Source organism: Microtus ochrogaster, linkage group LG10, assembly GCF_000317375.1.
Source record: "Microtus ochrogaster isolate Prairie Vole_2 linkage group LG10, MicOch1.0, whole genome shotgun sequence".
Taxonomy (NCBI): domain Eukaryota; kingdom Metazoa; phylum Chordata; class Mammalia; order Rodentia; family Cricetidae; genus Microtus; species Microtus ochrogaster.
In genome coordinates, this window is record NC_022035.1 from 7,133,394 (window position 1) to 7,152,957 (window position 19,564).

The following is a 19,564-nucleotide window of genomic DNA, read 5'->3' on the forward strand; positions in this document are numbered from 1 at the left end:
CCCCAACCTTGGTCCTTGTACTTCCCACAGGTCAGGGAACCCTGATTGCTCTTTGGGCTGATGAGGGAGGGGACTTGATCTGGGGAGGTGGAGGAAAATGGGAGACAGTGGAGGGGAGGAGGCAGAAATCTTTAATTAATAAATAAATTTAAAAATAAATAACCTAAAAACAAAAGACAAAATCCCCAACCTATGGTATGCTGCTCTCCATTTGTAGAGTGGCCCTTTGCCACTCGGTTAGTTGACCCATATGCCAGTCTTCTCTGGAAATCTTCCCAGAAATGCCCAGAAGTGGACTTTACAAGTTTTTAAGCATTCCTCAATCTAGTTAAGTTGACAAAGTTAACCAGCACAGATAGCTACAAAGAACGTTTGACAGAGCACATGAAGTCATGAAGACACAGTTGTTACAAAGACTGTATGATGCTACCTTAATTAAAATGCTTAGAATCATTTATGACACATAATAAATAATCAGTAATTACTACAATTATCAATGTTACTATTACTGTTGATAAAATCTAAAATAACCAGAAGAACTTTCTTTTTTTTTTATTTTCTTCTTTTTTTTGTTTTGTTTTGTTTTGTTTTGTTTTGTTTTGTTTTGTTTTGTTTTGAGACAGGGTTTCTCTGTAGCATTGGAGCCTGTCCTAGAACTAGCTCTTGTAGACCAGGAATGTTTTGAACTCACAGAGATCGGCTTGCCTCTGCCTTCTGAGTGCTCGGATTAAAGGCATACATCACCACTGCCCGACTCAGGAGAACCTTTTTAACAGCTAAAATAGACCCAGGGCTAGAGCAAAAAGAATTTAATACAGTTTAATCCAATGTTTGTCCCCAAAAGCACTGCAGGAATCACTCAGAACAGCACTGTGTAACTCTCCCACAAGAATGAGCACAAAAGTAGCTTTTATGTGCTCCAGAAACACCCATTACATCACCTGCACACTAAATATTCAAATGACAGCCTTCACAAACCAACTGGTGTCCAGGCTTGTAAACTAATAGCATCAGTGAACAAAATCGAATTCCACCCCCAGTGAGTCACCTTTCAAGGGCATTATAATTATAAAGAATTTATAAGACTATAAATAAACAAAAATGATCAATAAATGTGGAAATCGAGCTATAGGTTAAAATAGTAAATACGTGTAAAGCTGATTTTGCTATTGGTAAAAGAAAACTATTAATGCAATCAGAAAGTTTTTCTCTCTGCCCTTATTTAAGGATTCATGCCCCTTTAACAAATCTCATAGACTGCTTGCATTAAAAATAGAAAATATTAATGAAAATTAACATAAACTATGTTTGATAGCAACAGGAAGCAAAAATAACTGGTAAAGTTTGGGTATATTTTCTTGAAATATAAAACAAGGACCCAGATGATGTTCTGCTTTGATTTTGTGCAATCCATCCTGCAGTCATGACTTTGGTTTCTCCTTGCCCCTGGATTTGTCAAATAGTCAGCATAATTTTAGCATATTATAAAGTCTCATGTAAACAATTTTTAGATTATTTTATCACCTTTGGACCCATTACCAGTATTCTAATTAGTTCTACATTTCCTTTTCTCACTGCGATGCACACAACAGTAATCAGTAATCTATTCGTATTTGTAGTATTATAACCATCCAGTTTATCAGATGTGCAAGATATACAGGTACAAAATTAATAGATTTCAAGACTGATTCTTCAGACTTTTTTTTTATATTTGTTAGTTTCTAACTTTAATCTTTGGGAAACTGGCTACTGTTACTGTGAGATGTTGTGTAATATCCAGACTCAAAATTGCACCCATGTAAAACAGTAAGCATACATTTCTCACTTCTGAGTTTCCATGTGGGCTGGAGGAGTTCTTCTTCAGATGAACTACATTCTCTTGTCAGGCTCATCCAGTCAGTCAGTTGTGTTTTCCCTAGTGGGCACCAAGTTCAAGAAAGCAAGCAAGCACATGTAATATTAACACACACACACACACACACACACACACTCCAAAACAAAGGCTAAGGACATGAATTCTGATTATCTCAAACTTGGGGAGAGATGGCAATCCATGTCAAAGACATAGATCCATAAAGAAGTAAAGATTCAATAAGACCACCTACCCATCTTTAACCCAGAATATGGTCTGCATATGATAAAATGAACAAAGCAACTGTACAAAGTCTCATGCATTCTATGGAATTACATACATACATACAAAAATACATACATACTTGTCATAAGTCAGAAACATGTTTGTTTGCACAGGTAATTGTCACTTACAATTTCCAAAATAGATCATTTGGCCCCAATAGCTGTATATTATCACAGATAAAAATCAGAGTGGCCACATGACAGTTCTGAAAAGAGAACTACAGCATTGAATGTACAATATGGACCAGTGTATTAAGCACTAACCTGTTGCCATTAGCACAACACTACTTTATAAAAACTCTGAGAAGGTTATAAAGAAAGTTATTTTGAACTCAAAATTCTGACCCAAAGTGAAGGGTTGCAAACAACTTTGTAAAGTTCATCTCCTCGTATGACTATGAATACGGCTGCAGCAAAAGGGTGGACCTTAAGGCCTACATGGCGTCCAAGGACCAAGAAGCCCTGAACAGCCCATCATAACCAGGAAATGAGAGCAAGAGAGAGAGAAGCCCTCAACAACTGGCAGTCCCTGTCCCAACTCGGCCCCCAACACTGAACATCTCCCTCATAGTTCCATTCCAGACCCCCAGAAGAAGAGCAGAGCCGTAAGGAGCCCTACTCTTTTGAATACCTGCAATAAATTTCACTGCACACACACACACACACACACACACACACACACACACACACACACACACATGCCCATTATCTGGAACCCAGATAAATTCTCTAAATCTCTGCTCCGATTAAGGTCAGTTTGTACACTTTGATTTTTAAGACTCGCAGGAGGTCTTATACGAAACAACAACCTTGCATCAGATGGCATTTAAGACTGAGAAGCTTTGTAAGAAGTAATTATAGAATGTGGGAGCACCTAAGATGTCCTTCTCATATCTACGCAAGAATAATGAGAATACTCTCTTCTAAGATCACACTGGCAACTGCTTTAATCATAGCCAGCGACTTAGCACTCTCTGTGCACCATCACTGTGGGAAAAAGCATAACTGTCTATGAAACCACCTAAAGGGGAATTTTAATCTGCATGTCACAAATGGGGAACCTGAGGCAAGAAGGCTAAGTGATTTGCCTGGGCATTAGCATCCTGACATCTGTGCCATTCTACAGTGTCTCTTTAAACCATATTATGAAAAGAACCCCAAGGTGAGGTCTACTGGAAAGAGAATGCATGACAGAGAAGTGAAGATTACTTTAATCCCTCCACAGTTCTTGAATTACATTACCATATTTGAACCCCATTATGCTTAGATTAATTTGGCTTATCTCCTGATAAATATTGTGATGAACCAATGTTTCTTTTGCAGAAAAATAAAAGAAAATACATTATGAATACTTGATCTCTAGTGCTGTTTTTATTTTGAAATTGTATTTCTAAAACATTACTGACAATGATCATATGGTTAGCAGATACATTAAGTAGCACAGACACAAAGTATTTCCTCCCAAGACAGCTGATCTAAATTATAGATTATATCCCTCACTGCAAATTAATTATACTAGTAATAAGAAAACCTTTTTCTGAGCAAAGAAGAATGTATGTTGACATACTTTTCTCTGAACTAACCAGTTCATACATAAATAAATACATAAGAGTATTCATGAACTCACACTAGACAAATAAAACTCGCACCTTGTCAGATTCAATACCTTTGTTCCTCAGATGCAAAAGACAAGAGGGTATTTATTAATCTTAGAGTTTGCCTATAAGATAGAATACTTTGTTCCTCGGCTGACAGAGAAGAATCAAAGTCTAAAGAGGATGATATTTGGAAACAAAAATCTCATAAAGAAAAGAAACATTCCTAGGCTATATATATTCTGTCTTGGTAGGTGCTTACCAATACCTCAGCACACACACGGCGTGTTTACTAATGAGACAGTCTAATACCATAACAATCTTCATGTTACACAAAGGAAAATATCAACTGCTCAATCCAGTAAACCGCCTGAAAGTCACACTCATTTTTATTCTGACTCTTGGAGTGAAATGCAAGGAGCTCTCTTAATCCTAATTAAAAATATCAGTAGCTGTTTCATTTATAAAAAACACTCAGGTCACAAAAGGTGCTTTGTTAAAATATATCTCCTTGTTTAACCATCCTTGGCCAATTTTGCTAAACAGTGAATACAGTGGCCAGATGATAAACAGTTCTTTCTCGAAGCCATCTGCTCCTCAGAGTCATTCCTATGGGAAATAGCTTAAACTAAATTTGTCACATCACACTTCAGTTCCAGGTCAACAGAATGGTGGGGGTAGAACTCCAACATTCCGCTTATTCTAAGAGAAATTAATGTGCCCAAATACATAGGTTGTTAAAATTTGAGAACTAAAATGTTTTGGTTAACTTCCCAATTGTGTTACCCATCCCACTTGACCAAGAGCCTTACTTTTATAATACAAAATTTTTTCTGTTGTTTACAGTTTTGTTTATCTAGAAGACTTTTTCATCTACAATTATTGTGTCAATAAAAACACAATATTATCTATACTCATGAGAAATTAGGAGTCACAAACGAGTTTAAACCATGGTGATCCTTATTACTGTGGACTGCAAAATTTTCAGACAAGCAAGTCATAAAAAGAACAGAGAAAATACCAAACCCCAGAAACTCTTGGAACCAGGGGCTCCAGTTTCAGGATATCTGCTTCTCTCAGCTCTGTGTCACCAGAAGTTCTTTCTTCCTTCCTGTGCTAGACTAGCAAATGTGTGTTGGTTTCATTGGTTAATGAATAAAGAAACTTCCTTGGCCTGTTGATAGGGCAGAACTTAGGAAGGTAGGGGAAAAACTAAATGGCATGATGGGAGAAAGGAGACAGAGTCAGAGAGGAACACCATGGAGTCGCCAGGTACAGACACTGGGAATTTTAGCCGGTAAGCCACTGCCATGTGATGATACACAGATTACAAGAAATGGGGTTAAATTAATATATAAGTTAGCCAGTAAGAAGCTAGAGCTAATGGGCCAAGCAGTGTTTTAATGAATATGGTTTCTGTGTAATTATTTCAGGGCTAAGCTAGTCAGGTGGCCAGGTTGACCAAGTGGGCCCTCATCCTACAGAAACAGATGCAGACTCACAGCCAAATATTAGGCAGAATTTGGGGAATCCTGTAAAAGGCAGGGGGGAAGGATTGTAGGAGACAGTGGGGTCAAGGACATCACAAGAAAATCCACAGAGCCAACTAACTTGGGCTTCTAGGGGCTCATAGAGACTGAACAGACAACCATAGAGCCTACATGGGATTGATTTAGGAACTCTCTCTATATATGGTACAGTTATGTATTTCAGTCCTCTAGTGGATCATCTAATAGTGGGAACAGGTCTGTCTCTGACTCTGACTCTCAATCTGACTGATGCAGACTTTTGGGACCTTACTCCTCATATTGGGTCACATTACCCAGCCTTAATACATAGGGGGGGGTGCTTATTATTACTGCAACTTAATACACCCTGTTTGGTTGATACCCATGGGAGACCTGCCCTTTCCTAAACAGAAACAGAGAAGAAGTGGATTGGGGGATGAAACAGAGGGGGTCGGGGATCAACTGGGAGGATAGGAAGAAAGGGAATCTGTAGAGGAATATATAACAAACAAAATAAATGAATAAATTTATTTTAAAAACAAATAAAATAATCCACAAGTAAAATGCCCAATTAAAAAAATACAGTGTCCTCTTGGTGGATTTTTCCTTTTATGAGAATGAAATATCCTTCTCCATATCTTTTGATTAATTTTGGTTTGAAGTCTATTTTGGTAGTTATTAGGATATCTACACCAGCCTACTTCTTAGGTCCATTTGCTTGGAAAATCCTTTTCAACCATTTACTCTGAGATAATGTCTGACTTGTTGAGGTATGTTTGTTGTATGCATCATAAGGATGGATCATATTTTCATATCCATGAGTTGCTTGGTGTTCTTATGGGATTCCTAACAATGGGAGAGGAACTATCTTTTATTTTTTTGTCTACTTCTACCCTTTTTCTGTGTCCAATCTTGATGTGATGGTACGTGCCTAGTCTTATTGTAGATTTTTAGGATATCTTTTGTAGATATACCTGGAATGCTTGCTCTCTTTTTTGTTTTTAAGGAAAATAGAGAAGTAGCAGAATTGGGAAAGAGGGGAAGTGGGATAGAGACTGGGGGAAGGGAGAGGCAGAAAATAATGTTGGGGTCTAATATATGAAAGAATAATAAAAGAAGAATATGATGAAAAGATATTACATGAAATTCTCAAAGAATAAATAAAATTTTAAGTTTATCTAAAGAGTATTGTAACAGTGCTTTTCACTCATAGATGGAATTTTGATGTCTAATTTCTTGAGTTCTTTATCTATTTCGGAGGTCAGTGTTCTGTCTGGTGTGTGATTGGTGAAGATCTTTTCCCATTCAGTAGACTACCTTATTGTCTTATTGACTGTGTCCTTTGCTTTACAGAAGTTTCTCAGTTTCCGGAGGACCCATTATTGTTGCTCTCGGTGTCTGTGCTACTGGGTTTATGTTTGGGAAGTGGTTTCCTGTACCCATGCATTGAAGGATACTGCCCAATTTCTCTTCTATTAGGTTTAGTATAGTCAGATTTATATTGAGGTCTTTAATCCATTTGGACTTAAGGTTTGTGCATGGGGATGGATATGGATCTATTTTCATTCTGCACGTGTTGACATCCACTTATGCCAGCACCATTTGTTGAAAACACTCTCTTTTTTCCATTGTATAATTTTAGCTTTTTTGTCAAAAATCAGGTGGTTATGGGTGTGTGGATAAAATCTGGGTCTTTACTTCGATTCCATTGCTCAGCCTTTCTGTTTTTATGCCAACACTGGGCTGTTTTCAGTACTATAGTTCTGTAATAGAGTTTGATGTCAGGGATGGCATTGCCTACAGAAGTTCATTTATTGTACAGGATTGTTTTGGCTATTCTGTTTTTGTTGTTGTTGTTTTCCCATATGAAGTTGATTATTGTTCTTTCAAGGTCTGTGAACAATTGTGTTAGCATTTTGACAGGTATTGTCGCATTGAATCTCAGCACCTCTGTAGTTCTTGTTCATTTACCCAGATTTTCCATATCCAGAATTCCCTCGGTTTGTGTTTTCTTTATTGCCTCTATTTCAGTCTTCAAGTCTTAAACTGTTTGCTTCATTTGTTTGATTGTTTTTTCTTGGATTTCTTTGAGGGATTTATAAATTTTTTCCAATTTTTTTGCTTGTCTCTTTCTCCATTTCTTTAAGGGAGTTTTTCATTTCCTCTTTAAAAGTCTCCACCATCTTCATAAAGTTATGCTTAAAATCATTTTCTTATGCTTTTTCTGGGTAAGGATGATCAAGTCTTCCTGCTGTGTGACCACTGGGTTCTGGTGTTATCATGTTGCTTTTTAGGTTGTTGGATGAATGTCATCTACCCATCGTTTCTTTTAATTGATGCCTGCAGTGTCTTTGCAGTGTCTTGGTCCAGTCCTTGCAGTGGCTATCTGAGCCTTTGGGCATTGTTCTTGGTCTGCTCTGTACTGTAATGTTTGTGTCTCAGGGACCCACTGAGATCTCTCTTAGCCTGCTCTCTTGGTCTTGTTCCCTGGTTCACTCTCTTGGTTCAGTCTATATAGTTACAGCTTGGGCTTTACAGTTCCTCTCTTGGTTTTCTCTCTTGGTCCTCTCAGAAGAAAACTTTCCTGCTGGCTAGCTAGATAACCTGAGGCAGTTGGGGGAGGGGCACGGGGTTTTGCCCCACTATGGAGGTCCTAGAGGATGGGGTATCACACCAGGTGACTTCTCACTCACTTCTTGGTCCTTTTCTTTTTTTTTTTTTTTTTTTTTTTTTTTTTTTTTTTTTTTTTTTTTTTTTTTTTTTTTTTTTTTTTTTTTTTTTTTTACGGTGTAGCCAAGGCTTCCCTAGAACTCACTATGAAGCCCAAGGTGGCCTTGAATTTTTTTTTATTTTTATTGAATTCTACATTTTTCTCTGCTCCCCTCCCTGCTTATTCCCTTCCCCTTCAACCCTTGCCCAAGGTCCCCATGTTCCCAATTTACTCAAGAGATCTTGTCTTTTCTGTATTGTAGCACTGTGTTTCAAAGTTCCACTGAGGCTGCAGGACAGAAGAATTTGGGGACAGGATGGGACTAGTAATTTGCAGGGTTCGGAAGGTCTTTATTGTGAAAATGTCTGGGTTTTTTTTTTTTATGAGGTTAGGGAAATTAAGCTACTGCAGGAATGTTTTCTGGTTTGTCCTTCTGAAACTTGTGGTCACTGCTGATATGTTGTGATTGGCTAGGATCGTGCATCATTAGGTACCATGCTTTTGGTCCAGTGACAGGTTGTCTTGGACAATTTTGCTTACTCATTGTGAGTTTGCATGTGCTTGCTTGTGCTTGTGCTGCTGCCCTGTCTCACCAGACCATGTCCAATGTACCATCAAGAAGGGCACTTGGGTATTAACTGCTCCCATATCCCTCACAACATGATGACATTAAGCCTAGGAATCCCTTCAGTTGACTTCCTAGATCTGACCATGGCTGACTAAGGGGGCTTGGATTCCCTTGGCCTGACAACTGCCATCTCTCACTGGGAGCCTCCGGTAGACATCACAGTATCAGGGTGATCTGTCTCTTTCTGGACATGGGGACCACCTATTTAGTCCTGATGGGGTAATAGATACCCACATCTTCTTGTTCTCCTATTGTCAAGGTAGAGCTACTACTTTGCCAATCTCTTCCAAACTCCACCAAATTTATCACCCAGACTCAACACCCACTCTTTCTCCACAATCTCAGAGAACTTAAGCCTCTTATCTCTGCCCTGTTAAGAAAGAATATTTTGACACACTCCTTGGGCTGCCCACCACAGGCACACACTGCCTGAAATGCCCTTCAAGGCCCCGCCACATGTGCAACTCTACATACTTAGAAACTTGCACTTCTGCAGCTATTTTCCCCTCTTCCTGCTCTAACCACTTATCTCTCCTCTTCTACTGTGTAAGTGTCACTACAGAACTCCCTGCTTTCTTTACTTTTGTAGGGATAAGTCCCGCCCCTTAGGGGGTGTGTTCGCCTCCGGCTAATGTTTGCTTATATATTTGGCGAGCATGCTCCCAGCCGCGGCTTCTGCTTTCCTGGTCTCCGCAGGAACGGTGGTTCTGTAAGTCTATTAAAGCTGTATATATATATATATTTTTACAATCTGTCTGCATTCGTTTACGCCGTTACATTTTGGCGCCCAATGGCAGCTTCTTTATTTAATTAACCAATGACCTTCCTCCATCACTTCCCCTTTTTCTGTTTAAACAAAAAAAAAAAGGAACTGTTTTGTTATATGTAATTTTGCTATGTTAAAGTTAAAGCCTTCCTTTTTTGTTTAAACAGAAAAAGGGGAAGTGATGGAGGAAGGTCATTGGTTAATTAAATAAAGAAGCTGCTTGCCCTGATAGGTTAAAACATAGGTGGAAGGAGTAAACAGAACAGAACGCTGGGAGGAAGAGGAAGTGAGCTCGGACTCGGCAGCCCTCCTCTCGGGGGCAGGCGCCTCAGAGAGACACCATGCTCCACTCTTGCGGGCAGAGGCGAGAGCTCTGCTCTCTGAGGCACACGCGATGAAGCTCCAACCCAGGATGGACGTAGGCTAGAATCTCCCTGGTAAGCCACCTTGTGGGCTACAGCAGATTATTAGAGATGGGCTAGTCCAGGTGCGAGAGTTAGCCTAAAAGAGGCTAGATAGAAATGGGCCAAGCAGTGCTTAAAAGAATACAGTGTCCATGTAAATATTTTGGGTAAAGCTAGCCTTGCGGGCAGCAGGGTCCTGGGGAGGCAGCCCCGCCGCACCTATTACTACATACTTTCACTAAAGAATCTATACAGATGTGCCAGAATACCTATCACTTTGGAGCTATAGGTAATCCTTGGCCTCTGATTGCCAGAATGACTTTACCTTCTGAGCTGCAACACGATTTTGCAGGACTGACTTCTTCCATAGTTGTTTCCTATCAGTTTACCTGTAAGTCCACCCAAGAGCTCCAACAGGTTGCTCAGACCATTCTTACCCTTAAGGGCAAATAGACTCACTAGGCCACCACACGTGCTACAAAGTTGGCATGGATCAGATTCACTAACAACTGAAAGAGATGGCCTTTGTCTCTTCCTCGGGGAGGAATGCTGCTTCTACATCAATCAGTCAGGTATAGTAAAATACAAGATCTGACAAGTTCAGATGGAGCTCCAAAAATGTAAGAAACAGTTTGATACCTCTGGCTAGTAGCTCATTGACAGTCTAGTATAGAATTGGAAACTACCCTTCTTAATCCTATTTCTCCTGCATTTTTTAATCCTATTAGTTATACCCTGCCCTGTCAACTTCTTTTCCAGATTTCTTAAATAGATTCAAAAAATCTTTTACAAGATGTTCATTCGGTTGCAATTACAGAATTATTAGCCCCTTGCTACAGAGTCAGAGGCCAGTTGCTCCTGATTATACCATGATGATAAAAATCAAGTTTATCCACGGGACCTTGATGTCCTGATCCAGGAGAATGTAGTCTAAGTATAACATTGCCACCTTTTCCATGATATGAGTATCAATAATAAAGAAAAAATGTAAGCCCTTCGAGCCACATAAGAGGCCAGGCCCCTCCCCTAAGGACTTCTGTCAGGTTCCACCCCACAAAATGCTCTAATTGCCCTAACTATTGGATTCTGCCCCCATCCTACAGGGTGAAAAGCCCAATCTAGGGACATGAAATCCCACCAGTCTCTACCTTGGAAAGTTCCACCTTGAAAAGTTCCACCCCCTTTCCAAGGAACTCCATATAAGCTGTGTATCCTGTTGAGTTTGCTGCAGTTTCTTACCTGACAGAGGCAGCTACCCTCTTGGATTTTTTTCCCTCCCAATAAATCTGTTTTGTGAGGTCTGTTGTTTGGTGTGACTTTGTGGTATTTCTTGCCTCCCAGCTGCCAGGACACCTCTCTATCCAAGCTATAATACTTACAACCATGGAAACTCTTACAAATGAAAACACCTCATTGGGGTAACTCCCTTCCAGTTTCAGAAGTTCAGTTGATTATCATCATGGCAGGGGCATGGTAACATGCAGGCAGACATGATGCTAGAGGAATAGTGGAGAGTCAGTCCTACATCTTACAAGCAACGGAAAGTCAAGGAAGAGCCACACTGAAGGAAGCCTGAAAAGAGACCACAAACCCCGCCCCCATAGTCACACACTTCCTCCAACAAGGCTGCACCTTCTAATAATGCTACTTCCATTGGGGGCCATTTCCTTTCAAACTAACACATTGCAACAGAAAAAGTTACTCAATAAAATATTCTGTTCATTCCATTTGGTGACAAATTTAGTTCATGTAAAAGAAAGTCCTATCTTCCTTGTGATTTGGAAAAGGAGTCAAGGGTAGAAACAATGATAGCCAAACTGGTTAAAGGGGACCACGAAGGTGGCAATGGTGTGTGACTTTAATCTCTGTACTTGGGAAGCAGAAGCAGGCAGATGGCTGTGTATTCTAGGCCAGCTTGGTATAAAAAGCAAATTCCAGGGCAACCAAAGATACACAGAGAAACCCTCCCTGTCTTGGAAAAAAAAAGAGCATATGAGTTCAAAATACGTGTTTATGGAAAGAGCCAATATTAAGGATAGAACAATTTTCATTATGTAAAATAGAAGCAGAAATTATATACTTTATATGCCAAAATAAATGGCATTAATAGTCACAAATAGCCTAAGGTTATAAAATGTATTGGTCAGAGTTATGGCTATCTCTAAAATTAATAGTCATGAAATATTTCATTTATATTTATTCTATGTTTTTATTCTCATCAAAATATTGGTATCTATGGGAAAATTTAAAATTATAGTCACTCTCAATCCTTTCTCAAAGTTAATCAGTATCCTAAAAATATAAGTGTAGCATCATTTTCATGCATAGAATACTTTTACTGCAGTTGTGTGTGTGTGATTTTTAGTGTTATAGTTCTTTTAAACTATTTTCACAGATATAATCACATATCATTTTACAATATCCCTTTTTTTCAGCTCAACCTTCTAAGGTTTATCCATCTTGATACTTGAGGTGGTACATTTACAATGTATTAGACTTCTATTTCATTCCCTTTACTAATTTCTTGATTGTATCTGTTTAATAGATTTTAAGTGGATTGAATATCACAAGTGGGCCACTTCATCTCTGGGTACACTTATAGAAGTATACTCTTTGGTGACAACAAGATTGACTTTTACCCTGTATTTTAAAAATCATCTTGCAGGTCCCTCAGATTTGATATTCCAGGGTTGGACATTTTCTGTAGCTGTGTTTCATTAATAACAGCTGCTTCTATTTGAATTATAAAAGTGAAACTTTTTCTCCTTCTCTGAGTGCAGGTCAGGTACTATTCTTTCAATTTGTAATAGTTCCATGTGAGTTGCAAAATGAAGTCATCAGGGTCAGCTGCATCTTTCTCAGATAAAAGTGCAGAGGTGCCAGAGAAGGACTGAAAAAGGAAACATGAGATTAGGGAGAAAGGAATATAAAGAAAATGATCTGGTCATTCGACCTCAGACTTGGGGTTAGCATTTTAACCACTGTATTTTTCTCCAGGTCTTTTGCCCTTTATCTACAAATGGTGCATTATTTTAACTTGTTGCAATTTCTTTTTTTTTCTTCAATCAGCTTCTGGAGACCTCCATCAAGTTTTTCAGTTTCCTCTCTCCTCCTTGCTCCTTGTAAACCCTCTGGAACATGCCCTTTGTATTTCAGAATTGTAGAGGAAAAATAGTCCAAGTTAAAATTTGCTCTTTTAAAAATAAAATTAGCACCATTCTGTCTAGAATTTAAATTTCAACTTGGTAAAAGGCATTTGACAAGAGAACTCTATATAAGTAATATTATCTTTTCCAAAAGTTTTGTTGTCACTATTGAGTCCATATAAACACTCCATGAGCAGAAAATCAAATTTTTAAAATATTATTGGCGTTCCATTATCATTATTTTCATTGTAAGATTAAAAATAATGCTGATTAGATTAGTGAAGATGCTTCAGCATTTCAGAATCTAGTATTCTGTGAATTACAGACTGAGAAATCCATGTGTATGTGAAATTCTAAAAGAATTTTTTTACCAAGTCAGTGTCTCTCACCTTTGAATTCTTCTTAATTGTCTGCAATTCGTTTTCAAAGAAGAACAGCATTTGACATTTAGAACCACCAGAAGATATAAGTGGAAAAGATGTTCTTGTATTTATATATGTGAATAAATTTATTTTACTCAAACTTGGGAGACGTGAAGGTCACAGAGGAAGTGGGGAATTAGAGATGAAGCCAAGGCCTAATAAAATCTGGTAAACAATGTGAGATGCTTTTCCAGAATTTTTCTACCATTTGTTGTGCCATCTGTAATAGCTGCCATAACAAAGAGCCACACAGACTGTGTGACTTTCACACAGAAATTCGTTTTTCACCGAGTTCTAGAAGCTAGAAAGCCATGAGTTTTGAGTGGCTTGGTTTCTTGGAGACTGTCTTACACTTGTGTGGGTGCTGCCTGTGTATATTTGTGCCCGTATCTCACCTTTTCATAAAGACACCAGTCAAACTGGATTTGGGACAATAAAGTGACCTCATATTAACTTGATTAATCTCTACATACTCTATCTCCAAACGCAGTCACATCCTGCAGCCTTTATAGGGTTAAATTTTCAACATGTAAATTTGGGACTGGTATAACACAATTTACCATATAGTATTGTAACTGCTAAATTTTAGAACTAAGGTAATACCTTTAACCCTGCAATCTTGCCAAATAATTTCCTTAAGTTTTTCATTTCTTTATAGACTTGATCTCATACATACATATTTTATAACTTCTGTTATATTCTGTTTTTAAATAAATATTCTATAAACATTATATTACTTCACTTCTTCCAGTTGTATCTATAACATTTAACAATTTTGTTTTTTGTTTGATAAATGGAATTGACCTAAATAAACATAATTCGTTATAATATAAATCATAATTATATTCATATATGTATCACAGCCCCTTATCTACAGGATTGATTCCAATAACCCTAGGATATCAAAGTCTGTGATTGTTCAAGTCCCTCATAAAAATAGTTAATACTTTTCATATAACTCTGCAGCCCTTTGCATACTTTGCATCAGCTCCAGAATCTATATAATAACTAATAAAATATAAATGCTATGTAATGTTCATTATTCTATATTATGCAGGGAATAGTGATAAAGGAATACTTATGCATATATTCAGAAGAGGTTGCACATTTTTAAGAATATTTTTGATCTGTAATTTATGAATAGAAGGCACTAAAAACAGGAAGGGTTGGAGGGAGGGAGAAAAGGAGGGATAGACAGAGGAAAAGAGAAAGGGAGATAAGAGAAAGAGAGAGAGAGAAAAATAGGGAGAGAGAGAGAGCACACAGAGGATGCCCAGATGGTACACATATATGCAGATTTATATTTATCATCTATATCTCAATTTATAGTCTTTCAAACACTACCCCCCACAAACTAAGATAAAACTTTCACCACACCATCACTCACAAGTGTTAACGGAGCGAATGAATGAGTTCTATTACAACTGAGTAGATACTTTAGCCATTCAAAGAAATATTTTGCGATGAAAATGTTTTAGAGGCTACTAATAATTATTTCTTATCAATAAGATAAGTTCCTTAATAAGATAAATGTTTAATCTGTAGCCTCCTATGGTTATATCTACATATTTTTCCTTGCTAGAAGTCAATGACCCAAAAACCTTAGCATCCTATAGAATCAACCACACAATTTTTTTTCTAAACCCAATTCGTTAGCGTTCCCAAAGTATTACATCTCTTGGACATACTATAAAATGAGTAAACAGTGTAAGAAAAGCAGGGCAGCTCTTGGTGGCAATACCAAGTGGTACAATTAAACAAAGATGAAAATTGTCTAATGCTAATATTATGTCATTGCAGTCTTTCCATGAATATAGCTCCTTTCTGAATTATTAAATTACCCTCATTGATTCAGTTCTATTATAGAATAAATACTGTTTTCTATTTTTTGTAATTACTGCTGATATTTTTAAAAAAAAACTTATATCTAAATAGTAGAAATTTAACATGAAGCATAATTTTAGGTATTATTAATTTATAAACCTCTCTGTATGTGATGTTATTTACATTCTAGGAGGATACTGTTGGCTAACCTGTGGACTCCATGAATACTTAATGTTTTCTCATTGATATCACACATTCTCCAGATGTCTTAAGCCATAAAAAGAGAGACATTGTGCCTGTTGGAAGCTTTCCATGAAAGAGGTCTGAGCTCCCAAAATCCAGGCAAAGCATTGAGTGTTAACTCCAAAACAGTCTGGTCACCCACATGGATTACCTGACCATCCAGTGAGACTGGGGCAGACTTAGCAGCATCTTCCATATCCCCTTCTGTCGGTCCCCTATGACATTTTGTCATGAAGGACTGCACCTGATATTCAACCTGACTAGATCTTTACTGTATTTTATTGGGGTGAGAATAAAGATAATCCTTAGAATTTGGTTCACCTGGATTCTGATGTCTGACATGTTCAATTATTCGTCCTCTTGAGAACATGGAGAATAACTAATTTATTCCCCAAGAATTGCACTTTGACAAATATGCAGAGCATATTAAATAAAATTTCAGGGAGAAGTCTAAAGCAATCCCTTTTTGTCTTAGATAAGCATTATGATGCCATCTGTTAATGCTTTTTAGAAGTCTTATGGCTCTTGGGCATCAATAAATAAAGAGACTACGTATAAAAGAACTTTATATTAAGGGGAACCAGACTCAAAATGACAAATACTAAATGTCCTTTTTCATAAGCAGATTCAGTCTCTGTTAAACGCAGGCATCCAAGTTGATGTGAGATTGGAGAAAAGCCAGGATACTTGAAAAGGGTCAAAGAAGAAAGCTTCTAACGAAGAGGGAGGAAAACAACAGAGCAAAACCTAAGACAGGTGCAGAACAGGGGGAGAAAGCATCAACAAAAATGAAAGGTGTACAAAAGTCTCATATGAAAATCTGTTAACTAATTCATCCAAGAAATAAATACCTTAAGGTTAATATAAATACGGAGGAGCATTGCCTTAGTGCTTGTCTGGGAAATTGTCTACACAATTGAGCACTTTAGAAATAAGTAAATCAACTCACCTTCTGGAGGAGATTTTAATTACAGATCATTGAGACACTCTGCAGATCTGGGGGAAGAAAGAAAGTTAATTTTTTTTTTCAAACTAAGGAGTTTTATTATCTGACTTTTCAACTTAAATAATACGTCAGTGACCTAAGAGCAGCTTTCAGTCATTAATATCACATTCCTGAAGGCAGAATTGTTGAACATGAGGGATATTCACAGTTTCAACACAGAATAGAGGGTAAATAGATTTACCATCAGTAAATATTTTCTTAGTGTTATCTAAAAAATGCTCCAGGTCAAAGACTGACTACATCAAAAGCCCCAATTAGCTGTCCTTCCTTAAAACATGCACAGGAGAAGGAAAAGAGAAAACAAAGACTGTTTTGCTTTGGCCGGAAGTTGAGTCCGTTTCACGATATTTTAATTATCCTCAAATAATCCCCACATGTCTTGGGAAAATGCATTTTACTACCTCCCCAAAGCAAAAAAAAAAAAAAAAAAAAAAAAAAAAAAAAAAAACCAACTTCTATTGAAATGGAAGTATAATATCGGTTTTTCTTTGTCAGTTGGCAAATCGAAACTTTTGCGGGAGCGATTATTAATACATCTTGGCAGCTAATTATAGCTTTAGTTTCTCTCACCTACAAACATTATCAACTGCACACTGTGTCCATAACTGCACCACTGGATGGATGCCTCCATGGCTGACTGTCTCTCTGCATTTGGAACATGGTGGAAACATGGTGGACCCATCACTTTTTTCTCTCAGTGATAACACCAGCAGCTATCGTGGGCCACCGTACTGCAGCATAAACATACCCAGCTCCTTGAAGACTTTGTAAAACTCCAGAGCCACTGGTCTCTAGGTCTGCAGCTCTACCAGTGCCTTGCAGATCTTGGTCAGCAGCTTAGGCTTTTTCTTTGTGACTTCTCCAGTACTTTTGTTTAGGACACTATTCAATCGCGAATAACAGCAGGGTTGCTGAGATTTGACAGTGTAGCAGCACAGGTAATCCTTTAGTTATAGGAACTTCAATACTGAAGATGAGGATCCGGGCTCTGAAGTGAGTACAAGCTTTGATGGGTTCTTTGGGGCCACAAAATATGCAGCCAACATTGATTTTGGTGATATCCATCCCAACCAATGTAAGAGTAATGTGATTGCCTGCTGCTGCCCAATTAACATGTTCATCAGAGTGATTCCTTTTGCTATAAAAGGCTCATTGGGTGACATTGCTAACAGTTGGTCACCAGAATGGACATAACCTGCTTCAATTTTACCAGTCACACATAAGCCAGATCTTTGAACTTTGAAGACATCTGACAATCTAAAAGGTTTGTCAATGGATCGTTGAAGGGGTTTGAAGGAATCAGTCTGTTGTATTAAACAGGATCCTTTATCGAGTGAGTTCACACTACTGTGATCTTGTAATTAAATTTTCACCACTGAGACCATGCTTAGGGATGAAAGTCACATCACTCTCCTTAAAACCTGTTTGCTTAAGAAAATGCCCAAGTTTTCCAGCAATCTCTTAAAATCTTTCTTGTTGCCAATTTACTGACAGTCACAGCAAGCTATGTCACTCCAAGAGATCGGATCAAAAGGCCATGTTCTTATGTCTGCCCTCCAGTCTCAAATCCAGCTTCAAACTCTGCCCTGCTGGCATCAACAACTAAAACAGCTACATCAGTCTGAGATGCTCCTGGGATCATATTTGGAATGAAGTCAGTCCTTATGGCCTGGAGCATCCATTAATGTAATAACTTTGGTTGTGGTTTCCAACTTCGTCATGCTGACATCCTTTGTTACTCCACTTTCCCTTTCTTCTTCAGTCTCCTCCAAGACCCATGCATATGCAAAGGAAGCCATGCCAGCCTTTTAAGATTCCCGCTCATATTTATGCATAGTTCTTTTGTTTACATTACCCAGAATATAAAGCAATGGCCCATCAGAGTACTTTTCCCAGCATCAACATGACCAATGACCACTAAGTTGAGGAGCTGCTTCCCGCCCTGCTGCTTCTCCAGCTTTGCCTTCACGTCTATCTGGCGCCTCCGCTTGCCAGACTTTTTCACTGGTGTGGGAGCTAAACTCAGCTCTTCTGATGCTTGATTGGGGGATGTAGGAGGGCAGATTTATGAGTGCTGGTCTCAAGAACGTTAGGAGAAGCAATGCTGCCATCGTCACCAGGAGGTGCTTTGTCAGGTGTATGCAGAATATATCCATTTTTCTTACAGGTTAAGCCAGGCACTTCAAACCCCATAGTTCGCTTCTTTCCAGATACAGTCATTTTAGCAATTTTTGGCACAATTTCAGACTCACTCTAAGATGACCGAGATCCAACTGACTTTCTTTTTGATGTCTTTCCTTCAGACACGGCTCTTTCGTTCTTCTCCTTTAAATTCTGTGCATTATCTCATTCCAGAACCACTGACGAAGTCTGCTGGACATAAAACTCTTTTTTTCAGAATTGCTTCAATCACTATGTCATCGGGTACAAGCATCTCCCAGGACCTCTTGCAAGTGATCAAGGCACGAGCAAAGATAAGCTTGGTCGTGTTCACTTAACCGGTGATTCAAAAGAGAATTAGATGACTCTTTCAGATCTTCATAAACATATTCTTCTACAGGGTTGTCACGCCGTGAGTAAATAAACTGAGCAGATGTTGATGGTGAAATACAATAATCATCCTCCATAGACTGGCTATACAAATCATCTTCTTCGAAATTTTCATTGTAGTTATATTCTCGGACGGTCTGATGCCGGGCCAGGGCAGCATGCAGGGCGTCTGCCACAGTCCCTTCCAAAGAATTCGGCTCAGACGCAAGAAAGGTGCCAAGTGTGCCTTGTAGATCTCTTCCATAGCATCTTGGCTTCTGCCAGGCCTCTGCGCCAAACATCTGCGCATATGCGACGTCACACCCAAGAAAGTTAATTTATAGCTAAAAGATGAATGCATATAATCTACATTACATGCCAACATCTGATGTCTATTTGAAAAGTCACGTCAAAATACCATCTCAGTTGAAACTGATATCTGTCAATAGGTATAAATGATGTTATGTAGAAAATCCAAGATGCTAAGCTTTGGTAAACACAAAAAGAAAAGGCCGTTTGTGTAGTAAACAACACTAAGATCACCCTTAAGTTCAATGTTCCTTAAAATGTCATTGCACCTTAGATTTAAGAGGTAGAGAAACATTCATCAATATTATAAACATAAGGGTCATGACTTCCATCTTGCT

The 19,564-nt window shown here is 38.3% G+C and overlaps 1 pseudogene; it reads right to left on the reverse strand.

Annotated features, from left to right (window-relative positions):
- Positions 1–17,069: 17,069 nt before the first annotated feature.
- LOC101981403 lies at positions 17,070–19,219 on the reverse strand (annotated as a pseudogene).
- Positions 19,220–19,564: the final 345 nt, after the last annotated feature.